We start from the raw sequence: 24136 nt of genomic DNA on the forward strand, positions 1-24136 counted from the left end.
TCATGTTGATAGGTTTGGAATACCTGGATCGCTTCATTTTGATCGGTTTGGAATACCTGGATCGATCCAATTTGATAGTTTTGAGGTTTGAATCTCGTCCAGTTTTGTAAAGTGTAAACGAGAGTTTCAACAAATTTATTTATTTAATTATATTCCCAATTAGTTGGACATTTGTTTTAATTTGGAATATAACCGTAAATCACGTGATGAATCCATTGATTGTTTTGAATTTATCTGTTCATTGTGTGTTCATTGTCTCATTGTCCTTCTCACCTGCACCTGGGGCTTAAGCTCCTGAACGGAGGGTTTTCAAATTTACCCATAATGCCGTGCACATCGCCATGTTGATTGTATTCACTTCCCTGGTAACGATAACATCAGCAACTTACAATCTACCACGTTTGTCTCGTTATTCTGATTTACTGCAATGGAAAGTAACGCAAATTATTTGGTCATGTTAGGTCTTGTTTACCTTTTCTGCTTGTTTTGCTCACTAACCAAGATGGCGCCCACGCACTGCATCATGGGTAGTGGAACTGCCGTATACTCCTGAGCCAGAAGCCAAATGCCATATATTGGTCCCATTAGAGGGAGCCGGACATGTAATTAAGTTTATGATACAGTACTAGGTACATTACGGTGTATTTCGAACTTGAAGCGACATGATGGAATTTTCTGGAGAGTAGATTAGTGATAGCACACGAGTTACAATGTGTTGCGATCTTTGGTGGATATTGAAACTGTTATGGGATCTTTGGTGGATATTTAAACTGTTATGGGATCTTTGGTGGATATTTACACTATTATGAGATGGTTGGTGGATATTTAAACTGTTATGGGATCTTTGGTGGATATTTACACTATAATGAGTTGATTGGTGGATATTTGAACTGTTATGGGATCCTTGGTGGATATTGAAACTGTTATGGGATCTTTGGTGGATATTTAAACTGTTATGGGATCTTTGGTGGATATTTACACTATTATGAGATGGTTGGTGGATATTTAAACTGTTATGGGATCTTTGGTGGATATTTACACTATTATGAGATGGTTGGTGGATATTTACACTATTATGAGATGGTTGGTGGATATTTAAACTGTTATGGGATCTTTGGTGGATATTTACACTATTATGAGATGGTTGGTGGATATTTAAACTGTTATGGGATCTTTGGTGGATATTTACACTATTATGAGATGGTTGGTGGATATTTAAACTGTTATGGGATCTTTGGTGGATATTTAAACTGTTATGGGATCTTTGGTGGATATTGACACTATAATGAGTTGATTGGTGGATATTTGAACTGTTATGGGATCCTTGGTGGATATTGAAACTGTTATGGGATCTTTGGTGGATATTTAAACTGTTATGGGATCTTTGGTGGATATTTACACTATTATGAGGTGATTGGTGGATATTTGAACTGTTATGGGATCTTTGGTGGATATTTAAACTGTTGTGGGATGTTTGGTGGATATTTAAACTGTTATGGGATCTTTGGTGGATATTTAAACTGTTATGGGATCTTTGGTGGATATTTACACTATTATGAGGTGATTGGTGGATATTTGAACTGTTATGGGATCTTTGGTGGATATTTAAACTGTTATGGGGTGTTTGGTGGATATTTAAACTGTTATGGGATCTTTGGTGGATATTTAAACTGTTATGGGATCTTTGGTGGATATTTAAACTGTTATAGGATCTTTGGTGGATATTTAAACTGTTATGGGATCTTTGGTGGATATTTAAACTGTTATGGGATCTTTGGTGGATATTTACACTATTATGAGGTGATTGGTGGATATTTGAACTGTTATGGGATCTTTGGTGGATATTTAAACTGTTATGGGGTGTTTGGTGGATATTTAAACTGTTATGGGATCTTTGGTGGATATTTAAACTGTTATGGGATCTTTGGTGGATATTTACACGATTATGAGGTGATTGGTGGATATTTAAACTGTTATGAGGTGTTTTGTGAATATTTAAACTGTTATGAGGTGGTTGGTGGATATTTAAACTGTTATGAGATGTTTTGTGGATATTTAAACTGTTATGAGGTGTTTGGTGGATATTTAAACTGTTATGAGGTGTTTGCTGGATATTTAAACTGCTACGAGGTGTTTCGTGGATATTTAAACTGTTATGGGGTGTTTTGTGGATATATAAACTGTTATGAGATGTTTTGTGGATATTTAAACTGTTATGGGGTGTTTTGTGGATATTTAAACTGTTATGGGGTGTTTTGTGGATATTTAAACTGTTATGAGATGTTTTGTGGATATATAAACTGTTATGAGATGTTTTGTGGATATGTAAACTTTTATGAGGTGTTTGGTGGATATGTAAACTGTTATGAGGTGTTTGGTGGATATGTAAACTGTTATGAGGTGTTTGGTGGATATTCAAACTGTTATGAGGTGTTTGGTGGATGTTTAAACTGTTATGACGTTGTTGTTATATATGTAAAATGTTCCTTCTGGGTGAAACTGTGTTTTACTGATCATATTACTGCAGATTACATTCACTGTCCTTCAAACCAACTTGCAGGTGTAATATTTGTAGGTAGATAGCCACCAGTGTCCTTTTATTGTGATGTTGTCCTGGGCAGCACATTGAAACCTGTCCACGAGCTGATATATTGTTCTGAAGTGTTAATTTACCTTTCCAAAGACCACAATAGGTTTTGAATCTGTGGTGGGCCCAATCTTTTTCCGGAATTGTAAACTGGTATTTCTCGGGGAACAGGGGTGATACTGCGTTTGTTCTCAGCGGCACTCCGGGTATCACCGTGGAGAGTTGAGTGGTGGATAATTGTGGTTTTACTTTGATGCCATTGACGTGATGTGAGGTCCCGCTCCCGCTGAGTGTGTCGATCTGTGATTTCTGGTCGATCTGTGTTGTTGGAGGCGTGGGTTGTGGGGATACGTGGATGGCTACAGGATATCACAATAACACCTTGCGAGTCAGTTTCTGTTGTTTGCTTTTGAAGGCACAAAGTTATGTCCATCTCTTGTACTTTTGAATCGGAAATTCCATGCCCAAAACGATATCGTATTTTTTCAGCTCAATATTTCCCATCAGATATTTTATACTCCATGGTAACAGCATTTGCTTGGCAGGTATTACTGCTCGACCTCTCTCAACATCCACACGGTCCTGGCCCAATGATTGATTCAGTCTTCGTATTCCTGTATTAGGACTTGTTTCTGCTTGTGATGTCTCCCATGAACGCAACATTTAGGAAACTAGCAAGTTGTCTGTGCCTGCACGGGATTCTAAATGGGGTAGGGATGCAGGAAGTAAAAATGCAAATGGTGTCGTCTGTCATAGAGCCAGGAAGCTGGGAGCATTTCTACATCTGATGCAATTTAAATGCTCTAATGGTGGCGAGGTGCTCCATTTGAAACTTTTGTAAGAAATATGGAAATTTTTGATGCCTAGAGACCATAATAAAAGTTTGACCAATTTTTTATACCAAAGTTATGAGATATGTCATGGCAGAGGGTGGAGTCATCAGCAAATATATAAATGGGATTTTCCAGAGAATCAGAGATGGTGTTCGGAGGTTGATCCTGACAGAGGGTGGAGTCATCAGCAAATTTTTCATCAGATTATCGCCTTGCCATCCACCTTTTGCCCTGTTCACGTGACTCGTGGTTGTCCCTCTCGGCCCTCTCCCCGTTGGTATTTTGTGAATACAAGATTGTTCTTCACGGTTCTGTTTAAATATTATTTAAACATGTTTAAACTTTCCCCTGCAGTGTTTTATTCAGTGGTGTATTACAACACGCTGTTTTTCTTCCTATTTAAAAGGCTTTTTTCAATTTCCTCTCCAACTCACTCCGCTTGTAAAAACATTAATTCAATCTCTTATACGTCTGCCTCACTACATGTTCTAAATTCACATTCATTCCACCCCTCCTCCATCGTTCTTAATCGGATTGCTAACTTGAAAATCACAATAAACCCAATTTGTTATCAATGTTCGTCTTTCATTAATCATCCACTTTCTAAACTCCCCTCTTGCCCCTCCCCTCCAAATCCCCCCCTTGCCCCTACACTCCTAAACTCCCCCCTTGCCCCTCCACTCCTAAACTCCCCCCTTGCCCCTCCTCTCCTAAACTCCCCCCTCACTCCTCCCCTTCAAAACTCCCCCCCAACCCCTCCCCTTCAAATCTCCCCCCATACCATTCCTCTCCAATTCTCCCTCCTCCCTCCCCCTCCTCAAAGCTGCCTCCTCCCCACTTCGTCTCCCCTCTATCTCATACATCTACCTCCCCCAACCTTCAACTTTCCTCTGCCCCCCCCCCCCTCAAACAACCCCTCACTGTGCCTCATCCCATCACCATCAAACCTTTCGTCCTCCTCATCCTTCCCTTTCTTGTAACTCTTCTGTAATCTCTGACACACTATCAACTGCTCTCCTTACCTCCCCCTCTCATCCTTCATCTTACCCTACCCCTCCCCTCCCCTGTCCTGTACCCGATGCTCCCCCTCTCTCTTCATTAACGGTATGGACCTCAAACATCCGGGGCCTTCGCTCAAACCTGACTGATCTCTCCATACAGGTTGCTTCTGACAATCCAGACTTGATCTGCTAAACAGAAACTTTCCTCCTTCAAGATGTCTCTGATTCCTTGATATCTCTTCCTGGTTACTCCCTCCTCCGGTATGATAGACCTGAGCCTCGTCCTGGTGGTGGGGCTGCTATCCTTATCAAAAACTCTCTTCCTCACTCTCCTTGCACTGCCCTCTCTCCGCCTCACCCCCAGGAGTACCTCTGGCTACGGCTTCCTCTCCACTCCCACATTTTGTTCATATGTGTTCTGTACCATCCTCCAAACAGTGATGACTCCATTTACATTTCACTGTCTGACAACATGGACCAACTTCTATCCACTCATCCCAACTCTCTCTTCCTCATATGTGGCGACTTTAACTGTCATCATGTCAGCTGGCTGGGTGTGGGTTCCTCTCTCACCAGTCATGGCACCTCAGCAAAGGACTTCTGTGACTCACTGGGATTGACACAATCTGTCATTTTCCCAACCTGGATCTCAGTCAATGGAGTATCTTCTCTTCTAGACTTGGTTATGACAAACTTCGCTGCAAATGTCTGCTGCTCTTCTTCTGCTCCAATCGGTTCTTCTGATCAAGTGCTTGTTAAAATGGACATCTCTGGCCATTCTCAGAGAGCCTCCTCAGCATCGACGAGTCTGGCATTTCACTCAGGCCGACTGGCACGGTCTTCAAGCAGCCATGAATCATCTGGACTGGTCTCCCATCTCTACTGCCTCTGACATCAATTCTTCCTGGGAATTCTTCCAAAGCAAACTGCTCTCTCTCATGCACAGATTTATCCCATCTCGTCTTCAGTTGTCTTACCCTTCCTCCCGTCCATGGTACACTGAATCTTGTGGTGAGGCAGTTGCCCTGAAACAACTTGCCTTTGCCTCTTGGAAGGCTAATCCAACCGAAGGCAATCTCAGTTCCTTCCACCAAGCTCGGAACAAGTGTGTGTCTCCCCTCAGGAGTGCCAGGAAGCACTATCTCTCCACACTCAAGAATTAACTCTCAAAACCTGTCTCCTTCCTCCAAATCCTGGTGGCATCTGGTCAAATCCGTTTCTGGTGTTTGTTCCCCCTCCATCCCCTCCGTTACCTCAAATGGCTACACAGTTGACACCGCACGTGACAAAGCCGAATGCTTCAACTCTGTGTTTGCCTCAAAATCTTCTGTCCCAAACCCATCTCTCTCTGTTCCCACCTTACCCAGTCGAACCCAACTGCTCCTGGACTCTGTGTCCTCTCCTGACAAGGTGGATAAGTTTTTGTCAAACCTCGATTCTGATTCTGCAACTGGACCAGACGGCATCAGCCCACGGGCCCTAAAATCCTGCTCTGCCGCTCTATCTCACCCTCTCTCTGTTCTTTTCACCCTTTGTTTTGCTCAAGGTCATCTGCCAGCATCTTGGAAATCAGCAAACATTACCGCTTTACACAAAAAAGGTGCAAAAACAGATCCTTGCAACTATAGACCAATCAGCCTGCTCACAATTATCAGCAAAGTCATGGAATCCATCATTGCTTCGGATATCAAATCCTTCCTCTTCTCCAATGGCTTGATCTCCGATCATCAATTTGGATTCAGACCAGGTCATTCTACTCTAGACATGCTGCTTCTTCTGTCTCAACAATGGATGGAGGTCCTCAATGCCAAACAGGAAATCAGAGCCGTCTCCCTTGACATATCACGTGCCTTCGATACGGTCTAGCACCCCGCTCTGCTCACCAAACACTCCTCCTTTGGTATCCATGGAAATCTCCACACATGGCTGGCGGACTTCCTCTCTAGTCGTAGTCAACGTGTGGCCCTGAATGGGTTTCTCTCATCTCCCCTTCCTGTTCAGGCTGGAGTTCCCCAAGGCAGTGTTCTGGGCCCTGTGCTTTTTCTGGTCTTTATCAATGATCTCTCCAAGCTTTGTCACGTGCGGTGTCAACTGTGTAGCCATTTGAGGTAACGGAGGGGATGGAGGGGGAACAAACACCAGAAACGGATTTGACCAGACGCCACCAGGATGTGGAGGAAGGAGACAGGTTTTGAGAGTTCATTCTTGAGTGTGGAGAGATAGTGCTTCCTGGCACTCCTGAGAGGAGATCCACACTTGTTCCGAGCTTGGTGGAAGGAACTGAGATTGCCTTCAGTTGGATTAGCCTTCCAAGAGGCAAAGGCAAGTTGTTTCAGGGCAACTGCCTCACCACAAGATTCAGTGTACCATGGACGGGAGGAAGGGTAAGACAACTGAAGACGAGATGGGATAAATCTGTGCATGAGAGAGAGCAGTTTGCTTTGGAAGAATTCCCAGGAAGAATTGATGTCAGAGGCAGTAGAGATGGGAGACCAGTCCAGATGATTGATGGCTGCTTGAAGACCGTGCCAGTCGGCCTGAGTGAAATGCCAGACTCGTCGACGCTGAGGAGGCTCTCTGAGAATGGCCAGAGATGTCCATTTTAACAAGCACTTGATCAGAAGAACCGATTGGAGCAGAAGAAGAGCAGCAGACATTTGCAGCGAAGTTTGTCATAACCAAGTCTAGAAGAGAAGATACTCCATTGACTGAGATCCGGGTTGGGAAAATGACAGATTGTGTCAATCCCAGTGAGCCACAGAAGTCCTTTGCTGAGGTGCCATGACTGGTGAGAGAGGAACCCACACCCAGCCAGCTGGCATGATGACAGTTAAAGTCGCCACATATGAGGAAGAGAGAGTTGGGATGAGTGGATAGAAGTTGGTCCATGTTGTCAGACAGTGAAATGTAAATGGAGTCATCACTGTTTGGAGGACGGTACAGAACACATATGAACAAAATGTGGGAGCGGAGAGGAAGCCGTAGCCAGAGGTACTCCTGGGGGTGAGGCGGAGAGAGGGCAGTGCAAGGAGAGTGAGGAAGAGAGCTTTTGATAAGGATAGCAGCCCCACCACCAGGACGAGGCTCAGGTCTATCATACCGGAGGAGGGAGTAACCAGGAAGAGATATAAAGGAATCAGAGACATCTTGAAGGAGGACAGTTTCTGTTTAGCAGATCAAGTCTGGATTGTCAGAAGCAACCTGTATGGAGAGATCAGTCAGGTTTGAGCGAAGGCCCCGGTTGATCCAAGGTGTTGGGCTAGCGGCTAGGGTGCCAGCTTAGGATCCTAGGATCCTGGGTTTGAATCACGGTCGTTCGCTGAATTAACGCCAGGGGGGTTGACTCAGCCTGTCATCCTTCCGAGGTCGGCTAATTGAGTACCAGTTCACTGGTAATTCCCTGCTTGTCATAAAAGGCGACAAAAAGGGTTGGCGGCAGGAAGGGCATCCGGCCGTCAAACATTGCTTCAAAAAGGGGACCAACAAAAACAACAACAACCACGGTGCCCGAAAAAGGCCAACCCCCGCTTTGCGGGGAAAAATGGCCTCTAAAGGTTTTTTTTTGTTTTTTTTTATCAATGATCTCTCCGACTCTCTGGAAAATCCTCTCTATCTCTTTGCTGATGACTCCACTCGCTGCCGCTCCATTCCTCTTCCCTCAGATCGGCAGTCTGCAGCCTCCTCACTCTCTGAAGACCTGGACAAAATCACAGACTGGTCAAACAAGTGGAACATGTCTTTCAATCCTGACAAATCTCACACTCTTACAATGTCTCTCTGAAAAGACCGACTGGACAACCCTCCCATCCACTTTCTCAACAATCCTCTCCAAGAAGTTCTGTCGCTCAAGCTTTTGGGTCTCACTATCTGCCATGATCTTTCTTGGGAAAACCACATTTCCAAGATGGCCTCCAAAGCCAGTCGCTGACTGGACATCCTCCGTCGTGCGAAGTCCTTCCTTGCCACACCTGAGCTCCTCACCACATACAAGGCTTTCATCCGCAGCTCAATGGAATACTGTTCTCCCCTTTGGGCCGGTGCTCCTGCCTCACACCGAGCTCGGCTTCACGCTGTTGAAACCAAAGCTTTCAGAATCATTGGAATCTCCCGTGATGAAGCTATCTCCAAGGGCCTTTCACTCACTCACCGCAGGCAGGTAGGTGGTCTTTGTCTTCTACCGACTCCTCTCCGGCCTTGCTCCCCCAGCTCTCTCTGTGCTGTCCCCCAAATATTCCTACAGGTCGCACAAGATCTGCCAGCAACCCCTCTGATGGTTAAACTGCCGAAATCTAGGCTCTCTGCTCACCTTCACTGTTTCATTCCTCTTTTCTCCCACCTCTGGAACAAACTCCCACACTCCCTTCAATCCCACTCCTCCTTCCAGGTCTTTAAAACAGCTGTTCACCACCATCTCTTATCTTCCCCCATCCAAAACCTTGATCTTTTCTACCCCCGCTAATTCACCCCAGATCCACTTTGTTTGAAATTCCAACTTCTTTCCTGGAAGTCCTTGCAGTGTCCATATGTTTTATACCTCTCCCCCCCCCACCCCCTTCCCATGCCCCCCCCCAAAGCCCTCTTCTCCCTCCCACAGATCTCTCGATGTCCCTGCTCTCAAATGTTTGTGTCCTTCCCCCTCTCTCCCCATCTTGTCTACCACTCCCCATGTTATATGTTTTATGTGTCGGTTTGTCTTTCTGTGTGATTAATGTTAGCTCTCACACGAGCCTCGATGTTGTATACAAAAAGAAAAAAAAAAGAAGGATAAATGGGATTTTCAAGAGTCAGAGAGATCGTGGACAGAGATTGATGCTGACAGAGGGTGGTCATCAGCAAATAGATAAATTTGATTTTCCAGAGAATCAGAGAGATAGTGTTCGGAGGTTGATCCTGACAGAGGGTGGAGTCATCAGCAAATACATAAATTGGATTTTCCAGAGAATCAGAGAGGTGATTGTTGATCCTGTCTTCAGTTTTGACATTGGTCTGAAATTCAGCCAAATTATATTATTTTTTTTACCGTTACCTTTAATTATTGACCTTTTCCATTAAGGTTCACATCACGGTGTTGGCATTCAATGTTTTATCTAAGTCACTTTCCAACACATATGTATTTCAAAATAAGAACTTTTAATTATTATTCTGTAGTCTGCAATAGAGTGCCCTTATTCTTGTGCTCTTTGAGTTTTAACATGTTACAACACGGAATTATCCTGAATTATAATGTTGAAATGTTTGGATGTAATTCAATAATGAATACACAAAATAATATTTGTACAAATGTTTGCGATATTTACAAAGTTTTTTAATTAATTGTTCTGATCACTTTACTCGGGTCAGGAATATCCTCCATGTGTTATTATGCGCTGTCATGACCTGGTCTAGGGTGAACCAGGTTCTTCCTAGGTACTCCAAAATAACTGAGCAGCGTTTGGCCAAATTAAGTGCCATGGGTGAGGCCTTGTTCCAGCTCGAACCAAAATGGATTTGGCGACACAAGCATGTCTTCCCACCAAGATGGAATAAATGAAGTTGGAAGACTTATGTACTTTTAAAAATGCAATACAAACAACGGAAATAATACTGTTGCGTTCACCGGAGATTAACACCCCTTGTGACAAAAGGCCAACTGATGTTTAACTCCGAGGGGTTCACTAAAACTATGGCTGTTATTTATACACGTGAGGGTGTAGTGGAGGGTAGGGAGCTTACCTGGACGGATGGATGCGGCACGGGGTTATCCGATTCCCACAACAAATAAACGGACAAGACAAGGAATTGAAATGCAACAAATAAATAGTTTAATAAAATAAATGCCAGGATGACATGAAATGTGCGGTACTAAAATTCCTATATTGAGGATCCTCCATTCAGACACAATTGCAACACAAGGGGGAAATAACTAAAGTAATAAAATGTGTGTGGTGCATTCACCTGCTACTCCGCCTGGCGTCCGATACCGTCCGGGGTCGTCACAGGTCCGCAACAAGACAAGGGGACTAATCCCCCCTTGTCTTTGACTGACCAGGCGCAACCCGGGACCTATGACGTCCCTTCCGGACAGCGCGAAATAGGGTTGCAGGACCAAATTCACTATTACCTAAATACTCGCGCTGCCCTGAAGCGAGGAAATAAGCCCCGCACGAATCACGTGCTGATGGAAGACGCCGAGCAGTTGCATACACGTGACCCACGCCATTTAGATGGTGGAACCCGATTCAAGCAACCTTATTCGTACCACGCTTAGTAGCTTTCCCTGCTCGGGAAAACACGCGTTGGTGCCAAGTCCGTTCACCCACCAGCCGCCGAACGTGAAGGGAACAGGCTTTCGCTCATTCCTCGCCGTCCGCTCCACAAAGAGGACGGCGCGGGACAAATGGTGAGACAAGGGAAGGATGCGACCGCCAAGATAGTGAAATAAATGTGTCCGCTTTCCACGCAGCCGTCTCCATCGAGAGCACAGGGGGAGAGAGATGCGTCCGCTTGTAATGAATGTCCCAACTAAGAGAGCGACGTGCGACTGCACGCTATGAAACCCAGAGCCAAGAGAGTAAATGTGACTGCTTGTATGAACACCAGGAACTGAGAGAGAAACGTGCGACTGCACGCTGTGAAACCCAGAGCCAAGAGAATAAAATATGGTGGGACGTGTCCTTTTTGTCCCTCGTGCTGGAACATTCTCTGATGATGGCCGCGCGCGCTCTAATCAGCGAGTGCCATTGCATCACTCCTCGGTCACGACCATTCATCACCTCTAGGGGCGGGGCCTCATGGCCCTTCTTGCCGGGCCCTTGTGATGACTCGGCTGGTGGCATCAGTGGTAGTGTACGAATGTCCGGATCCGGTGGCTTTATTTAGTGTATCTAGTATAGGTGCGGAGTGCATGGCTGGTGTTGCGTTTGTCATAAGGAACAAAGGGAAAACCACAGAGGCATTTACATACAGGGAATCCACCCTTATACCCAAACTAATTAGCATAGCTCCACCCCTTGCATGGAGACAAATATACAATCTTACCGGACATACGGAGCTGACTTATTTACTTCAAGGTGTTCTTACATGACATTCGGAGCATGGTAATCTATACATTTCTACCTGGACTAAGGTATGTCATTGCCTACCCCCACAAACGTAACAATACTAACACTAAAATACAGCAGTTTGCAATGATTCGCTATGCACAGACATGTCTACGGGGCACAGAGCCCGACCATGTCGACATGACACAGCACAAGTACCTAATGGATTGATAAATAACTACCCCAGCTATGGCTTCAGATCCAATTCGGAAAGAGGATAATAGGGAGATGCAGGGAAGGTGTGGGCAGAAGAATATGCAGGGGTATAAATATAACCCTATTTGGGTAAGACGATGGTGCACCTTGTACTCGTCAGACGTGTGCTTTCCCAAACTGTCCGCATAGTTTTTGGGCCTGCTCCGGTGCACCAGGCCACCGCAAGCTCTTCGTCCAGGGCTGCTGGCATATCATCACCGAGGGACTCTTCCTCATTAAGGCGGACGTTGGTGGAACTCAGACAAGGAACTAATCTCTCCAATCATAACTAAACTCGATCTCTCCTTGTCTCTCCTTGTATTGCTCCACATTCCCCGTATGGTACACGAGTCCCTGTGTCGATGTGAAATCACAAGGCAAGATTATAAAATGATGATAAGAACAAAGACGAAAGTGGGGTGAAGAGCAGACCGGACCCATTGGATCTGTAGTTCATCATGATTTAGAACATCATTGGATCTCCAACTTTAGTACATCATGGGTGATGAAGGTTGTGGCCAAGTTTCATCAAAATCGCTCGTGTAGTTTTGGAGAAAACAGCAAATACCTGTACCCCCCTCCCCCCAACCCCACCCCTACCCCACCTCGACCCCGTCAATGATGCGCGGTGTGTGTTCGTGCGGTATGTTTTTGTGTAGTTCTTCTGGAACGTTCTGAGTGGAATTTCTGATTTGTGTAGTTCTTCCGAAATGATTGTTTTGATCTCCTAAGACCTAAGTTGATTAGGCTAATTAACTACAAATAATCCGGAAGAATTCCCGTGACGAAATTTATGTGACGAAAGCATGGTTTTTTTACCGTCGCACTTGGAGTGTTTTATAACAAAGCAAAAGTGATTTAAAACCTCTGAGCGTTGGTAAGCTAATTGGAACATTCCTTATTCAAAATAATCTGCACATGAGGGGCATCCCAGGATATTCTAAGCTTATAATTTATCATCAAAAATCCGAAGGGGGGGTGCGCACCCCCTGCAACCCCCTACCCCCCCCCCCCCCCGGATCCGCCAGTGAAGAGGGGTGATTGTTGTGGCACGTTTGGCAGAAGCTTCAGTGACAAAGACAATTCAACTCGCTGATGTTTCATGAGCAAGATGTCTAAGGTGATGTCGGCATTGATTTCTGAGGGAAAGACATCATCAGCAAAGGTCAACAGAGGGCAGAAGCACATACTCCATGATCATGATATCTGTCCATTAAATTGAACTGCAAGGCAACACAGGTGAGCAATTGCGGATCAATTGACTGTAAATTTCAACCTGAGGGTGCGAGCAGCCAGTTTAATAAAAAAAAAACAATCAGCCGAGAACTCCATAAGAGCAGGATAACATGGTCGAGTTGCAGTGCATAAACCGCTCATCACATCTGACAATGCACTTTTGCGAGTCCAGTGGTGCAAAGAGCATAGGCAATGGACGACCGAGCAGTTGAGAAATATGATATGGTCAGATGAATCATCCTTCACCATGTTCTCGACAAGCAGACAAGTGCACGTGTGACGCCACCCAAAATAACTCTTCAACCCTGAATGCTTGGTTCGACCAGTGAAGAGATCTGGTGGTTCTGTAATATTGGGGGTGCGCATTTTCCTGTCAAGGCTTTGGGTGCAGTTATTCCCTTATAAGGAAAGGCCAATGCCAATCACTACTTAATGGTACTGAGTGATCATCTTCACCCCATATGGAGCAGCATTTTTGTTCCTGCCAGCAGGGATGACAATTCTCCATCCACAGAGCACATGTGGTCGCCCATTGGTTTAATGAGCATGACACTGATGTTATCCATATGTCACGGCCTACTCAGTCGCCAGATCTGAACCAGTCAAGCATTTATTGAATATTCTGGAACAACGCCTGAGACAGCGTTTTCCACCTTCATCAAACAGGTGCGAGTCAATTGACTTTCTCATGGAAGAATGGTGCCGCATCCGCCTGCAGAATTCCAGACGCTGGTGGACTCTATGCCCCGGCGCATACACGCCGCACTGGCCACACGTAGCAGCCCAATGCCCGATGAAATGACTTTACCTTGGTGCTTCCATGTTTTTTTTGTCTATTACCTGAAGATTACTAGCAAGAGGTACTCGGCATTGCCTGGTTCTGTTTTAATCCTGTTGACATTTTGAAGAAATCTATTTTTGTTTTTAATTTTGTGTGGGCCTAAAACACTTCACTCTGCACCCATGAAGGAATTGGGTAGGGGATCATCTATAATTACCTTTCACATACTTGCCCAGGCTTAGGCAAGATAGAATAACTCCAACAACTCTTTCGTATTTTATTTTGTTTTATTATTCATAAAATATTTTTCAAAAATGCTTTTTTTAGCCTAAAATACTTCCCGGCACTCACTGGTGCACCTCTGGAAGTTTGACAAAGATCCGTTCAGCCATCTTGTATAAAAATGGCGACACACACACACAGACACAAACACGGCCCTCTTATAATATCGAAAATTTGTCACGTCAAACTCCGTTAAGACAGTATCCTCAGTGCTGGGATATTTCATCCCGGGAGATGGCCCAAATGGTCTTTTAATGCACTGCATTCAATAAATTCTACAACTTTACCGTTCCCCAATGATCATTCAATTGGTCCAAAATTGATGGCAAACATACATGAAAAGAGGATGTCTCAAACACGTAGATGCGCAGGGTAGATGCCGGACTCAATGTAGCCTGCTTTGGAAACCAGGTGTGAGACGAGAGCCAGTGACAAAGTCAATCTACAACCAGGTGTTGTGGCCCCCTTTCTCCTTTTTAGATTGAAGCCTCTTGGTCTGCTCTCCGTCTTCTACCACAAAGCCCTCCAGAAACAAAGGGTGATCCCAGCTTGGGTCAATTGACCCAGAGGAAACGACGATAAATCTCTCCTCCAAAATTCCTCTGTGAAACACTTGTTTGTGCTCCTTTCACATGAGGCTTTATGATCTCCGTCAAACACGCGGGACCTCCTCTGCATCTTCATCCTCCACCTTGTCTCCAGGTCTCTCTTGAGTTCCCTCTCTTCTTCTTTCTCCCAGCTGTCCCGCCCACGGGGTGGCGCCAATAAAAAATAAATGCACATTGGTACTTCTGGCTCAACAGCACATTATGCCTCCATGGCTGACACACAATGGCCAGACAGATTGTGATGGCCTTTCACACACATGTGACACATATGCCTCTCTCATGTGAAATCATCACACAGTGCTGCCCACAAACAAGAGGTGTTTAAGCTGTCAAATTAATGTTTAACCTGTCTATAAATTACATACACTGCTTCCTCAATATCACGTGCAACAAACGACCTACTCTGACAGGTCCCTATTACATGACGATCGAACCTACTCAAAACACACGGACCATACTGCACTTACCATGGTCCAGCTATAGAACCCTTTACGCACTTCACACGTAACATTACTTTATCACAGTTAAAGCGTGAGAAAAAAAACATGAAAATTCATACATTTTAACTTTGTATAATGTACAATCTTTTAACCCAATCCATTTATCAAGGATTAACATCATTTAAGCCCCTTCACCACATTCATTTTCCCTCGAACAAAAAAGTGTAAAGTTCTCATAAACAGGTGAAATTAACAATGTTCTCTTTGCCGCAGTTTCTCTCTCTCTCTCTCTCTCCCTCTTTATCTCTCTCTCGTTCTCTCTCTCTCTCATCCTTGGGTATCCTTCAATGTAATACAGTTTCCATTATGAAAGTGAAAATTCTGGATTATATTTAAATAATAACTCTTTTCAAGCTAATGAGCCCCAAAAGATGAAACATCCATTCTTGGGAAGATTATTCGTTGATCTGATGCATGCTCTGCACATCTCTCCTTGAGGTGTGCATTTCCATTAGTGTTGCATTGTGCACAGGTGAGGGAGCTCAGCCACAGGAAGTTGTGCTAACATTTTAGATCTCATAAAACGCAAGAGATACGAGTGTAACAGGGAGGGCGTGGCTATGTAACATTTGTAACAGGGAGGGCGTGGCTATGTAACATTTGTAACGGGGAGGGCGTGGCTTTGTAACAGGGAGGGCGTGGCTATGCTGATTATGTCGGCAACATGGCGCGCGCATCTGGCCTTCGGCAAGTGTTGAACTATTGGCGCCGTTTGGAGCTGCCCAGTCCACGTGCTTACTGTGATGTTTGGAGTTGCCCAGTCCACGTGCTTACTGCGATGTTTGGAGCTGCCCAGTCCACGTGCTTACTGCGATGTTTGGAGGTGCCCAGTCCACGTGCTTAGTGCGATGTTTGGAGCTGCCCAGTCCACGTGCTTAGTGCGATGTTTGGAGCTGCCCAGTCCACGTGCTTAGTGCGATGTTTGGAGCTGCCCAGTCCACGTGCTTAGTGCGATGTTTGGAGCTGCCCAGTCCACGTGCTTAGTGCGATGTTTGGAGCTTCCCGGTCCACGTGCTTACTGCGATGTTCTGGGCTTGCCCGGTACATATACTTAATGCGATGCTCGGAGCTGCCTGGTTTTCCCCCTTCCATGGGGGTGATGAGGTGAGATTGCCGTGATCCTTTTGTCTATTCCACGTGTTGGCGAAGAGAGGCTTCGTTCATCCCCACGGATTCTCCTTTCATTCCAACGGATCGCGGAAGCTGAGCCTTAAACGTGACATTGTGAAGGGATTCATTTGTTATTGAAGGAGATGTTGAGCAGCATCCGGTTTCAGCTTTGGAGTTTGGTTCTGTGCTTTTCTAGTTTACATCTGGGTTTTTTCTTTGGTTCTCTGCTTTTTTTAGTTTACATAATATGTACATGAATAGTCATTGTATATGATTGTTATTATTATTATATGCATTTGTAAGTTTCACGAAATATTGTTATTATTGTGAACTTGACAAATTTCCGTCTTCGGACTGCCTTGTCTGGTGTTTAATGATTTCAACAAACCGAAATGAAATCCGAGGTGTAGAAAAACAAACTTGTTAGTAATCCTGTAAAAACAAGGAGGGGATGGACTTGCACCGAGATTGTGGAAGGGAATTACATTGTGACATCTTAGCATTATAAACTACGTGCCATTTGTGTACAGATTAAAATATAAACTTTACATAAGACAATACAAATGAAGGATTGTAATTACAAAGTGATTTAAATAAAAACAAATTCAAGTGTAATTTTTATAAATATTTTATGATTCATTGTTTAATCCTATATAAGTGAACATTGCTGGATATTCATTATATTTAATCCTATATAAGTTTACATTGCTGGATATTCATTGTTTAATCCTATATGTTAACTTTACTGGATATTCATTGTTTAATCCTATATAAGTTTACATTGCTGGATATTCATGATTTAATCCTATATAAGTTTACATTGCTGGATATTAATTGTTTAATCCTATATAAGTTTACATTGCTGGATATTCATTATATTTAATCCTATATAAGTTTACATTGCTGGATATTAATTGTTTAATCCTATATAAGTTTACATTGCTGGATATTCATTGTTTAATCCTATATAAGTGTACATTGCTGGATATTCATTGTTTAATCCTATATAAGTGTACATTGCTGGATATTCATTGTTTAATCCCATATAAATGTACATTGCTGGATATTCATTATTTAATCCTATATAAGTTTACATTGCTGGATATTCATTGTTTAATCCTATATAAGTTTACATTGCTGGATATTCATTATATTTAATCCTATATAAGTTTACATTGCTGGATATTCATTGTTTAATCCTATATAAGTTTACATTGCTGGATATTCATTGTTTAATCCTATATAAGTTTACATTGCTGGATATTCATTGTTTAATCCTATATAAGTTTACATTGCTGGATATTCATTATTTAATCCTATATAAGTTTACATTGCTGGATATTCATTGTTTAATCCTATATAAGTTTACATTGCTGGATATTCATTATATTTAATCCTATATAAGTTTACATTGATGGATATTCATTGTTTAATCTATATATATAAAACACAGTTTGTGTGTGTGTAATATTACCGATAGACTCCTAAACGGAGAGGCTTACGTGCTTGATATCTGACATGGACATGCCCATTGAGCCTGGGACGAACATGGCCGAACTCAAAATATTTGACGATCCATATTTTTTATTCATATTAACCTCAGCGCATTTCAGCGAAGTCCCCGCTAATCTCAGCCGGTTCCAGAGCAGCTCGCTGATTCGCTCAGAGCTATCACGTGATGTTCCATTCCCGCCGCCAGACTGATTCGCTCAGAGCGATCACTTGATGTTCCATCCCATCACACGTCACACGTTTTTTCACTTTTTATGCGATCGTGTTTTGTATCGATTTTGTGCGATATGCATTAAATGTCTTTGAAACAGCTGTGAAACGTCTTTCCACAACCCTTCCGTAACCGATTGGAGCAGTTTATTGCCGCACAAAACGAGATCCGCGAAGCGAGTTGGTCGAGTCGTGCTGACCAAGATGGCGACACGGCGGCTTCACTTTTCACGGAGTATGAGCGTTCTATATATTTTCAATTCAGTGCGCCCGTGATTTGTGGCATAGACATGACCATTGGGCCTTCACGGTGTAATTTGTGCGAGGCTTTTGTCCGAGTGAGCTTGAGTCGAGAGGGCGAATTGTACGGGTTGGGAATGTACGGGTCTCCCTTACCCCGCCCGGCAACGCCGGTACTGGAGGACGTCACAGGATCGGTGAGTCTCCAAAATCCGCTTCGTGCTGTTGCGAATATGCAGGACTATGTCCGATTGTTGTGCTGCTCTCCGACCATGAGAACTGCAACGTCATTGTTGACTGGCCATCCCCTTCCCTCCCCCTTCCCCCTCCCCCCCCCTTCCCTCTCCCCCCTCTGTCCCCCCCTCCCTTCCCCCTCCACCCTCCACCCTACCCCTCCCCTTCTCCCCTCCCCTTCTCCCCTCCCCCTCCCCTTCTCCTCTCCCCCCTCCATTTCCCCCTCCCCCTCTATTTCCCCCTGCCCCTCCCTTTTCCCCCTCCCCCTCCCTTTTCCCCCTCCACCTCCCTTTTCCCCCACCGCCTCCCTTTTCCCCCACCCCCTCCCTTTTCCCCCACCCCCTCCCTTTTCCCCCACCCCCTCCCTTTTCCCCCTCCCCCCTCCCTTTTCCCCCTCCCCCTCCCTTTTCCCCCTCCCCCTCCCTTCCCCCTCCACCCTACCCCCTCCACACTACCCCCCTCCACCCTACCCCCTCCCCTTCTCCCCTCCCCCTCCCTTTTCCCCCTCCCCTCCCCCACCCTTCTCCCCCTCTCCTCCCACACCCTTCTACCCTCCCCCCTCTTCTCCCCTTCCCCCCCCGTTCCCCTCCCCCGCCCGGCAATGCCGGGTACTTCTGCTAGTCCTATATAAGTTTACATTGCTGGATATTCATTATTTAATCCTACATAAGTTTACATTGCTGGATATTCATTGTTTAATCCTATATAAGTGTACATTGCTGGATATTCATTGTTTAATCCTATACTAGCCGAAACCCGTGGAACATCCACGGAAGGGAGGATGTGGTGTATGGATAGAGTGTACCATTATGGATGGCATAGGGGATTTGCTTGTCCGAGTAAGAGTTAGGAAGAAAGATGAGAATGAAGAGTGCGTATATGAACAACGATCGCCGACACCGGCACAAATGCATGCTCTGGATTGTCCACTCAGTCGACGGCTTGCTGTCGCCTTCGACTGTCCAATCAGATGAGACAGCTGGCTTAACGTCCTCTGATGCGCCGTCCCACCTGCGAGGTATCAGGAGGCGGGAACCAAATCCAAAACAGAAGCTAAAGTATAGACCATCGGAGATCTCCTGCGGCAGCGTTTCTAACCGATGTGGTAAAGTACAGTACGTACAGTAAAGGACATTCTCATTGATCCGTTGATTAACTATAACTGACCTGCGCCGCCCTGCTGTAGCTTGACATGTTAGCAGGTCCTCTGACCTTTTTCACAACTTCAAATGGCGTTTCATAAAATCCTGCTGTGACTCGACATGCACCGCACCATATTCATTGGCTCATAAAACCCGACACTGCTACAGAGTAGAGTCCCTTTATACAGAGAGTAACGACATGACGATCCGGAAAAATACGGTCACGTGACTCGGGGAGCCATTTTGGAGCCAAATTCGCGTTCGCTTAACTTCTCGCGTTCGCGCGTGTTATGCAAGTACAATCGATTCGACTACCTACGGAAGCCTTAGTTCACTGAAAATGCCGGGTTGTTGTGCATTTGGATGCACAAATAGACATGACAAGGGTTTCAAGATGTACAGATTCCCTTCAGATCCCAATCGACGTAAAATATGGGAGAATAAAGTGAGCCGTGTGAGCCGTGTGGGCTGGAAGGCGGCTTCGTCTTCAAAGCTTTGCGAGGTCGGTCAAGTTACTGTTCAGTCCCGTTCAGAAAGTAAAGTGAATTATTTAACTTTCACCTTATAGAGACTACAAGTAATTCCCGCAACGAGGTAGTCAATAGCTGTCATTGTATCATAGTGAAAACCGTTGATTTTTTTGTTTGGAAACATTGGATACTTTGCTTGACGGTACATTGTACTGTATTTTCTATATTTCTATTTAGAAAAAGAACGTTCAGTTCACAATATGCCAACAGTTTGATAATAGCGAGTATTAGGAATCATTTCTAGAGGATGCTTATGAATGGTTATGTTGTAAATTCAACAGGGCTGAACAAAAAGAAGAAGTCTCTGTTTGGCATTATTGTGTGTTCGTGCATGCATCTTTTATTGTGTATTCGTGCATGCATCTCTTATTATGTATTCGTGCATGCATCTCTTATTATGTATTCGTGCATGCATCTCTTATTGTGTATTCGTGCATGCATCTTTTATTGTGTATTCGTGCATGCATCTCTTATTATGTATTCGTGCATGCATCTCTTATTATGTATTCGTGCATGCATCTCTTATTATGTATTCGTGCATGCATCTCTTATTATGTATTCGTGCATGCATCTTTTATTGTGTATTCGTGCATGCATCTCTTATTGTGTATTCGTGCATGCATCTCTTATTATGTATTCGTGCATGCATCTCTTATTGTGTATTCGTGCATGCATCTTTTATTGTGTATTCGTGCATGCATCTTTTATTGTGTATTCGTGCATGCATCTCTTATTGTGTATTCGTGCATGCATCTTTTATTGTGTATTCGTGCATGCATCTCTTATTATGTATTCGTGCATGCATCTCTTATTATGTATTCGTGCATGCATCTCTTATTGTGTATTCGTGCATGCATCTTTTATTGTGTATTCGTGCATGCATCTTTTATTGTGTATTCGTGCATGCATCTTAAGAAATAGCTTGCCCATGTAGCATATCCACTTACCCTGTATTTGGTCTTGCCATTTATTTTTTTCAGGGGAACACAAAAGTTCTCAAAAAATTCCACATAATGCAATGAAAGTTTTAATGATTGTAAAGATAAAAAGCAGGAAGTTGCTATTCATATTGGGGTCTCATCCCTCACAAGACCTCTAATTTGTATCGTTCTTCAAAATGGTAGAGATAAATGCTAAAAAAAAAATTCAGCACATATTGCAATTTTGACAGCTGGACTACGTTTCATTTATTCTGATTGTACCTGGACTGTTGCTGAATGTGGTTAACTGATGAAAAGAAAGCTGAAAACGTTAATTTACAGTATGTGTGCATTGACCGAGTGTGTGTGTGTGTGTGTGTGTGTGTGTGTGTGTGTGTGTGTGTGTGTGTGTGTGTGTGTGTGTGTGTGTGTTATCCCGTGTGTGTGCATGTGTGTTTTAATGTGTTGATGTTTGTGTGTATGTTTGAGTTTATTGGCTCTGAAAACGCATTAAATTTGTTACAGTTTGATTATGTTTACATTAAATTCATTTCTTTCAGACAAAACACACGTGTGTTTTAATGCCCCCCCCCCCCCCCCACCCCGCTTTTCCTATCCTCTTAATCGAAGAGGTTAAAGATTATTTTAGGTTACAAGACTACCTTGTCACATAGTATGTTCAAATTCTCTCCAGGCATCGTGAGTAACCCAAATTATTATTGCCAACATCGCGATAATGAGGATTCAGAAATCACCCATTTTGTCACTTCTCATCAACCGCTCATTTTTTCAGACAAACTAATATCCCATTATAGGCAAATCTGGAACATAATGGAGCTAATACTCAGAGACCGACATCTCGATATAATAAAATAAATAAATAAAAACATTCACCGTACTCCCTAACCCGCCCCGTGTTTGTGCAGTGGTGCATTGCATTATACACGCATAGCTCATAGTGCACTGTGCATGTGCCTGTTCAGTGGTTCCGCACAATTGGCCCCAAAATGGCGGCGTATTCTCAGTTGTCATTACTCTCTGTATAAAGGGACTCTACTACAGAGGATTATACTACCACCGGAAGCCGGCACTTGGTTGTCCATAGAGGGAGGGAAGAAACACACCATGTGGAATGAAAAACAAAATGCTTTAAAATATTCAAGAAAGAAACATTTTTTCCCATTTAATATTCCGTAAGTATTTATTGTATGACTAACGATTGTCAAAATAAGAACCTGCTTTGGGCAATCGCACACTATACCGTCGAGGCCGCTTTTACAGAATAAGAAGGAAATAATTAAATGCTTTCCTATTTACATCGTTGAGTCAATACGTCAAAAAATCATTTTTTAAACCTGTAATCACTGGTTGTAGGGAATGCAGATTTGACGATCAGCTGATTTATGTGTGTGTGTGGGTGTGTATTTTAGACTTGGATAATATAAGAAGGAAAATTGCTTTGCAATACATGCCCATTTGCAAGTTTCAGATCAATATCAGTAAGCAGTAAGCACGGCCCATTATTTAATGACACCACTCGACTGTCCAATCAGCGGACGGCTCGCATCGCCTTCGCCCAGCAGACGCCAATACGATGGCGTCGAAAGATGGCGTCGTATCGGCCGTTAATCGGATGCTTTTGGGCCCCAAAGTCGACTAATTCAGATTTTTCGAGTCTGGCTGTATGTGATAAACAAAGAGCGCGGTTCGTAGATCGTAAATCCATTAGTGCCGTGGGCATCGGGTCACTGGGTGCGGCGTAAAAGGGATAACAAAGTCGAGTCCTTACGGTATTATTATATAGATAAGTGTACATTGCTGGATATTCATTGTTTTAAAGCGCGATGCTGCGCACGCTAATGCTTACGCAAAGAGCAAGCGGACAACGCGGTTCATAAAAGAGTCTTTATTAAAAGTACTCAAACTGCAGCACTAAACTGCTCAGGGCTGCGCGCTCCGCGTATATCGTGAGGCCACGCCTCTCTCCCTGGCGTGGCCCATCCCCACTTGGTGTGCGGGGTGATGTCACCGCGTCAGTGCTTTCGTGTCCGCCACACGCGCCCCCCCAGAATCCCCGCGCACCTGAAGGGTCAGTTTGCGGGGCAAACGGATGACCCGGCCGAAGCGCCCTCTGGCGACTGGCGGCGTCTGGGATGCAGGGATGCCATCTGGGATGCCTCCGGCAGCAGGACCGGGGGGTGGCGTGGCGTGGCGGCGGGGCTGGGCGGTGCCGGGGGTCCGCCCGCAGGGGGGCGGCCCCGACGCGGGGGTCGGGCCACTGGCGGTGGATGGTCCACGTCGAGGTGGGCCGGCTTGAGGCGGTCTACAGAAACGCGGTCAGGAGTACCGCCGATGTCCAGGGTGAAGTGCTTCGCCCCGGTCTCCAGCACGCGGAAAGGCCCGTCGTACGGGGGCCGCAGTGGTGTCCGGTGGGCATCGTGGCGGACAAAGACGTACTCCGCCGTGCGAAGCTCCGGGGCGACGTGCGTCGGTGGGTGCCCGTGGCATGCCGTTGGCACCGGGGCGAACCTCTGGGCAGTCTCTTGCAGAGCGGAGCGCTGCTGTGCCGCGGACCATGGTGCCGTGGAGTCGGGGAGGAACTCGCCCGGCACCCGCAGCGGTTGCCCGAAGACCAACTCCGCCGCGGATGCGCGCAGGTCCTCCTTGGGTGCCGTCCGGAGGCCCAGCAGGACCCAGGGGAGCCTGTCGACCCAACCGCTGTCGCGGAGGGTGGCCCGGAGCGCGGCCTTCAATGAGCGGTGAAATCGCTCACACAGGCCGTTAGCCTGGGGGTGGTATGCCGTGGTTCGGTGCAGCCGGACCCCGAGCCCCTGCGCGACCGCCCCCCAGAGCTCCGAGGTGAACTGGGGGCCGCGGTCGGACGAGATGTCTGAGGGGGCGCCGAACCGGGCGACCCAGGTGGCGATGAAAGCCTGCGCGACATCCGCCGCCGTCGTCGACGCCAAGGGCACGGCCTCCGGCCACCGGGTGGTGCGGTCCACCATGGTGAGGACGTGGGTGAAACCCCGCGAGGGGGGCAGAGGTCCCACCAGGTCCACGTGGACGTGGTCAAACCGGCGTTCCGGCACCGTGAACGGGGCCAACGGGGCCTGGGTGTGCCGGTGCACCTTGGCGC

At 45.3% G+C, this 24136-nt stretch overlaps 1 protein-coding gene across 2 annotated transcripts in view; it reads left to right on the forward strand.

Annotated features, from left to right (window-relative positions):
• LOC137423623 (uncharacterized) overlaps window positions 1–24136 on the forward strand; it is a 364689-nt gene that overhangs the window by 301120 nt on the left and 39433 nt on the right. The gene's annotated exons all lie outside the window — the stretch shown is intronic.

The sequence above is a fragment of the Myxine glutinosa genome, chromosome 3 (assembly GCF_964187855.1).
Source record: "Myxine glutinosa chromosome 3, kmMyxGlut1.1, whole genome shotgun sequence".
Classification (NCBI taxonomy): domain Eukaryota; kingdom Metazoa; phylum Chordata; class Myxini; order Myxiniformes; family Myxinidae; genus Myxine; species Myxine glutinosa.